Source organism: Penaeus japonicus, unplaced genomic scaffold, assembly GCF_977035675.1.
Source record: "Penaeus japonicus unplaced genomic scaffold, GWHDUDI00000001_assembly GWHDUDI00000017, whole genome shotgun sequence".
In the NCBI taxonomy this organism is placed as follows: domain Eukaryota; kingdom Metazoa; phylum Arthropoda; class Malacostraca; order Decapoda; family Penaeidae; genus Penaeus; species Penaeus japonicus.
In genome coordinates this window covers 22511928-22519427 of record NW_028234419.1, presented here as the reverse complement: position 1 = coordinate 22519427, position 7500 = coordinate 22511928, and the positions used below count along the sequence as shown (strand labels likewise).

The window sequence follows — 7500 nt, the reverse complement described above, 5'->3', positions numbered from 1 at the left end:
ATCATTATCATCATCCCTTTTATCCTCAGGTGTCTCTCCTGCTCGCCGTGGCCATGGCCCTGGCTCTCCTCACAGGGCTAGCCTATGCCATGCCGGAACCTCTAGCTTTGGCTGACCCTTCACCGGCAGCCGGTCCCTACGCCATGGCTGGCTTCCATTATCCCTATGGGTACGGAGGCTACCATTATGGGCATCACAACTATCATGGCGGGTACGGTCGCCACTACTATTACTATTGAGGATACAGATGAATGACTGGAACTGAATGACCACCTGTTCTACCCTGACAGGTGTAGGTGTGTTGAACTATGAAATCAGAAGTAAAATAATGATTGCTGATACGGTGTCATTTTCTTTTCTTTTCCCTTTTTGTATCACGCTGTCTGTTGACAAGATGTGGATAAGACATTTCCTTATCATATATGTTCGTCCGAACATATATGATAAGATGTACAAGATAATTTGTATTTGATCTATCTTTGTCCCTTCATCAGCCTAGCTAACTGTAGGTTACTATTTCCTCTAAAAAAAAAAAAAAAAAAAAAAAAAAAAAAAAAAAAAAAAAAAAAAAAAAAAAAAAAAGGCTTAAGCTTTGTTTAATGTACGAAGTTACGATCTCTGTAAAGTGAGAGAGGAAGGAAGAGAAGGATATAGAGAGAAAGAGAAAGTTAGGAGAGAAAGGAGGGAGAGGGAGCGAGAGAGATGGAAGAGATATAGAGAGAGAAAAAGAGAGAGAGGAAGAGAAAAAATATATGTTCACGCGCGCGCACGCACGCATCCATGCACACACACATGCGCAGACAGGTATGCTATACGTATATCTATATGCCTGTCTATCTCTCTATCTGTTAATCTATTTATCAATCTCTCTCTCTCGCAATTAATATGTATCCGTCTATCCATCTATATCTATATGCCTATCTCTCTCTATATATCTATCAATATCTATCTGCCTATCTTTCTCTCTCTCTCTTTCTCTCTCTCTATATATATATTTATATATAAAATTCTATTTCTATCTATCCACCCACACATATACACATCATATATGTTTGTGTATGTCACGTATATGCGAGAAAGAGAGAGAGAGCGAGAGAAAAAAAAAAAAAAAAATCTGATACCGGGAAATCCCCAAAACATCTTTCGTAATTCCTTACACGTATTTTCCATTTCGCCACATTAATTTAAAAAAATTAACACAATGCAGACTTACAATACATAACCGTATATCTATAAACAATTAAGCAAGCACACAGACTGTACTCATTTTTTTTTTTTTCAAGTGGATAGGCAACAACTAAAGGCGGTTCGATTACAAAAATGATAATACGTACGTCGTGAACTTGGGAGCCAGTTCAAGGTCATGAGGTCATTGGATAACTTAAACTTGAAAAACAGATTTTTTTTTTTTTTTTGAGATTTTGCATAATTTTAGCGTATTCCAAATAAAATAGACCGACTATTCTACTTTTGTAGAGTAACGGGCAGTCCAGTTGGAAAAAAAAGAACGGAAAGTCCTGTGTTAGACTTAGACAGGGATATGACAACACGTTCTTGAGAAATATCAAGAACAGTCTCATAATATTCTAAATTTAGGTTCAAAGAGACATTTCTTTATGATTCACATTTCCAAGAAGATAAGAAGAAAGGATAGAAGAAAAATGTTTTGACCACAATACATATGACGACTGCAAGAGAGGAATCAATGGAAAGACTCTCATATTTATACTTATAGTCAACTAGGTGAGGGAATTAGCGCTAATAAGAGACAACTACATGTGTTCTCACTCGTGGCTCGGGAACGCCCACATGAGTTCAAGACCTGGGGTGAATATTTGGAACACGTTCAGCAACGAGACACAGATGATTAGCAAGCTGTAACAATTGCTCAGGTGCGTGTTCCCATATGAAGTGGAACATTATAGAAAAGCGCACAATGTATATATAAACATATAAACATACATACATATATATATATATATATATATATATATATATATATATATATACATACATACATACATATACAAACGCACAGTGGCAGAAAAAAAGAGAAAAAGCAAAACTGATATGCGATTCATACATATATTTTACCATTACAGAAGTAGAACAAATACAATATACTGCTAAATCAGTCTGAGATTTCGCTATATGAAAGGAGGTACTGCATTAATGCGTGCTAGCATAATCATCGGGTCATATGGCTGCAGCCAGTCATCTTCGGTGGAACCTCAGTAATAGTAACGGTGTCCGTAGCCGTCGTAGGAACTGTGGTGGCCATACCTGTAGTGATCGTAGCCATAGCCTCGGTATCCATAGGGATAATAGGGGTCAGCCGTGGCGTAGGGATTGGCTGCCGGCGAAGGGTCAGCCAAAGCGAGGGGCTCCGGCATGGCTCGGGTTGACCCCGTGAGGAGAGCCAGGGCCATGGCCACGGTGAGCAGGAGAGACACCTTAGGATTAAGGAGGAGGTTATTTGGGAAAGGGTGAAGCTCACCATAGATATATAATCGCATATAAAATAAACCCATCGATTACATTAAGTGACGATAAAACAACAGATACTTACACACTTCATATTTCCCGAGCAGTTGAATGTGTCAGTTTATTTATAAAAAAGTCTCAGAGTATGTCTTGAAGTGTGATGCCCTTATATACCTGCTCTAAGAGATTCATCCTCTAGCAGGTAAGGTGACTGTATCCAGGCAAGAACCGGTGTGTTGCGTTTCTCTAGGAAAAGACCGGGAAATCACATGAAACTTGATTCTCACACGATATCAAAAAATATAATAGGAAGCAAAGCTAACTATATATGTATATATATATATATATATATATATATATATATATATATATATATATACATATATATGTATGTATGTATTTCTAAATATATTTGTATAGATAGATAGACATAAATATTGATATATTTATTTATGTATATATACACATGTATATGTATATATACATACATACAAGTATATATATAGATAGAGAGAATGATAGATAAGTAGGTAGATAGATAGATATAGACATATATGTGTGTATATTCATGTATGTATTTATATATATCCATATATGTGTGTATATTCATGCATATATTTATATATATCCATATATGTGTGTATATTCATGCATATATTTATATATATCCATATATGTGTATATATATCTATATATTATGTGCATATATGTATAAAGCTATACATGCTATTCAGATGGTTCCACAAATGTTATGTTGTTTGTGTCAAATGATCCCGCTCTTGATTGACAATTTTAAAGATACAGTCCTTTCCTTTCGTCTATATAAATACTATGAAAAGACCATTAGATAGTATGTTGATTAAATCTAGAGGTATTTTCTTTCTCATTATAAAACTCTAAATAAACACACACACACACACACACACACACACACACACACACACACACACACACACATATATATATATATATATATATATATATATATATATATATATGTATGTATGTATGTATGTATTTATACATTCATTTATATAGAGATAGACATATATATATATATATATATATATATATATATATATATTGATATGTGTATTTATGTATATATACACATGTGTATATGTATATTTAATAATATACATACAAATATATATATATATATAGAGAGAGAGATAGATAGATAGATATAGACATATATGTGTGTATATTCATGTACATATTTATATATACATATATATGTATATACATACATACATATATATATATATATATATATATATATATATATATATATATATATTATGTGTATATATGTATAAAGCTATACATGTTATTCAGATGGTTCAACAAATGTTATGTGTTCGTGTCAAATGATCCCGCTCTTGATTGACAATTTTATAGATACAATCAATTTTTCTTCGTCTATAAAATATCCGGAGAAGACTATTAGATATAGATAGTATGTTGATAAAATCTAGAGGTATTTTCTTTCTCATTATAAACATTAACAGGAAGAAAGTTAACTATGTTGATAGAATATATTAATAAAAGGAGAATATGTCTGCATATATCGATCTGTCAGGCTACATAGTGAGATACACAGATATAGCCAAAAGTACAAAAGCTCATTAATCCTATCAACCTCATATGATTGTCTTCATTACATCACACCCATAATATACTGTTATCACCATAAAAGTCTTTGCTCTCTGCTTCCTGACCTTGGATTGGTTTTGGGATATATAATGTACCTCATTGTTTGTGATTACTTTATGTCTTCGGAATATTCACCCAGGTCTTGAACTCATAAGACATTCTACCCTTTCTTTTTATCTTCTAGGAAATATGAATCATAAAAGAAAATGTCTCTTTAATCCTAAATTTAGAATATCATGAGAATGTTCTTGATATTTCTCAAGAACGTGTCATATCCCTGTCATAGTCTAACACAGGGCTTTCCGTTTTTTTTTTTTTTTTTTTTTTTTTTTCCAACTGGACTGCCCGTTACTCTACAAAAGTAGAATAGTCGGTCGTTCTTTAAAATTATCCTTTGTTTATTATATCTAATGGTAGATTTTTTCAGCTACACTGACGTAAATCTATTTTATTTGGAATACGCTAAAATTATGCAAAATCTCCATAAAAGAAACTCTGGCTTTCAAGTTTAAGTTAACGAATGACCTCATGACCTTGAACTGGCTCCCAAGTTCAAGACGTACGTATGATCATTTTTGTAATCGGACCGCCATGAGTTGTTGCCTATCCACTTAAAAAAAAAAAAAAAAAAACATAATAAAAAGGAATTACGAAAGATGTTTTGGGGATTTCCCGGTATCAGAGTTCTTTTTTTTCTTCTTTACTTCTCGAATATACGTGACATACACAAATAGATATGGTGTGTATGTGTATGGATAGATAGAAATAGAGTTATATATGGTGGATAGATAGAAATAGAGTTATATATAGAGAGAGAGATAACTAGATATAGGAAGAAAGATAGACATATAGATATAGATAGATATATAGAGAGAGATAGGTATATAGATATAGATAGATATAGAAAGAGAGATAGGCATATAGATATAGATGGATAGAAAGATACATATTGATAGCGAGAGAGAGAGATTGATAAATAGATTAACAGATAGAGAGGCATATATATATATATATATATATATATATATATATATATATATATATATATATACATATATATATATATACACGTATATATACGTATAGTATACCTGTCTGCGCATGTGTGTGTGTGCATGGATGCGTGCGTGCGTGTGCGTGCGTAAACATATATTTCCTCTCTTCCTCTCTGTCTTTCTCTATATATATCTCTTCCATCACTCTTGCCCTCTTTCTCCTTCTCTTGCCAAACTTTAACCTATTAGATTATATGTCAACTGTATTGTTAAAAAGAAGGGGTTCAAAAACTGTTTAGAAGGTGATACATATCGCATGCTAACTCTGAGACAGAAACTTTGCATGTATTGCAACAATTTCTGTCAAGTAATAATACTCTATGTTATGCAATACTGTCAGAGTGGCATGCAGAGGCATGTTTTTTTACGATTTTCGAAACGAAACGAATATATATGTATATATATATACTGTATATATACATACATATATATATATACACATATGCATATATATATACATATATATACATATATATATGGAAGGCGAAAAATGATATAGTGATAAGCATTTTTTTTCATTGAAACAAACATGCTATTACTAATACCATAAACACTCTAAATGAAAAGAGGTACTAAATTCCACGCTAATTTACCGGGATACATGTGTCCAGCAACGAGACACAGATTACTAGCAACCTGAAACAATTGCTCAGATGCGTGTCACCATATGAAGTGGAACATTATAGAGAAGCGCACAAATACGGGCGTGCGTACACACACACACGCAATATATATATATATATATATATATATATATATATATATATATATATATATGTATATATATACATATATATACATATATATATATACCTTTGTCTAGAAACTAAACGCACAGTGGCAGAAAAAAGAGGAAAGGTAAAAGTGATATGCGATGATTCATACATATATTTTACCATTACCAGAAGTAGAACAAATACAATATACAGTGTACTACTAAACCAGTCTGAGGTTTCGCTATATGAAAGGAGGTACTGTCGTTGATGCGTGCTAGCATAATCATCGGGTGATTTGGTTCCAGCCATTAATCATCGGTGGAACGTCAGTAGTAGTAGCGGTGTCCGTAGCCGTCGTAGGAACTGTGGTGCCCATACCTGTAGTGATCGTAGCCATAGCCTCGGTATCCATAGGGATAATAGGGGTCAGCCGTGGCGTAGGGACCGGCTGCCGGCGAAGGGTCAGCCAAAGCGAGGGGCTCCGGCATGGCTTGGGCTAACCCCGTGAGGAGAGCCAGGGCCATGGCCACGGTGAGCAGTAGAGACACCTAAAGATAACAAATGATGGTACTGAGAATGCATGCAACATACAGAGTAAATGAAATTTATTGCTCTATGATAAGCTTTCACTAACTGCACGACTTTTTACAGATATAGGCTATTATATAAGTGCAAAAACACACGCGCAGACATAAATAGGCTCAAATACCCATTGATATTACATGATGCGAGAAAATAATCGTAGCTACTTACACACTTCATATTATCCGCAATCCTGAGTGCAAACAAGAGTCTTAGGGTTTGTCTTGCAAGGGATGTTATGCCCTTATATATCGCTAGGAGGATTTGTCTTCTAGTATATAATATGACCTGTTGCAGGTCTACCCCGGCAGGGACCGGTGTGTTGCGTTTCTTAGGGAAAAGACCGGGAAAGCACAAGTAATTTGAACTTGAGTATTCCTAAAGTTGTATAAAGTGATAGAAATCAATATAAAAAGGTGGCATGGATGAATAAAATTGTATTATTAAAATCTGATTAGTGAACGGAAGGTCAAGGGATCCCTGAATTTCTGTCTTTCAACATGCTTAGTTGCTGTATTTTTTTTTCTTTATTAATTTACATGCATATATATGTATATATATGAATATATGATATATATATAATATATATATTTATATATTTACAGATAGATAGATATAGTTATAGATTTATACACACACATATGCATATATATATATATATATATATATATATATATATATATATATATATATATATATATATATATATATATATATATATATATATATATACATGAACAAATATACATATATAGATACATATACACACGCACACACACATACTTATATATATATATATATATATATATATATATATATATATATATATATATATATTCATATATATTCACATGTATGCATATGCATGTATGTATGTATCTCTCTTTCTCTCTGTCTCTCTCTCATTATATATGTATGTATATGTATGTATGCATCTATATGTATATATATCTATATCTATATATATGCATATATATAGATATATATATGTATGTATCTATGTATAT

General features: G+C 32.7%; 3 long non-coding RNA genes across 3 annotated transcripts in view; 1 reads left to right on the top strand and 2 right to left on the bottom strand.

Annotated features, from left to right (window-relative positions):
- Positions 1 to 255, top strand: part of LOC147470070 (uncharacterized) — a 426-nt gene extending 171 nt beyond the window's left edge. The window contains exon 2 of the long non-coding RNA XR_015191753.1: positions 30 to 255. This is a non-coding gene — a long non-coding RNA (uncharacterized LOC147470070). The remainder of the gene's footprint in view (positions 1 to 29) is intronic.
- Positions 256 to 2231: 1976 nt separating this feature from the next.
- On the bottom strand, positions 2232 to 2619 carry LOC147470069 (uncharacterized). Its single transcript, XR_015191764.1, has 2 exons — positions 2570 to 2619; positions 2232 to 2453 (listed from the first exon to the last, which is right to left on the bottom strand). It is a non-coding gene; the product is annotated as an uncharacterized LOC147470069 (long non-coding RNA).
- A 3526-nt stretch (positions 2620 to 6145) lies between these two features.
- LOC147470068 (uncharacterized) lies at positions 6146 to 6714 on the bottom strand. Its single transcript, XR_015191752.1, has 2 exons — positions 6665 to 6714; positions 6146 to 6459 (listed from the first exon to the last, which is right to left on the bottom strand). It is a non-coding gene; the product is annotated as an uncharacterized LOC147470068 (long non-coding RNA).
- Positions 6715 to 7500: the final 786 nt, after the last annotated feature.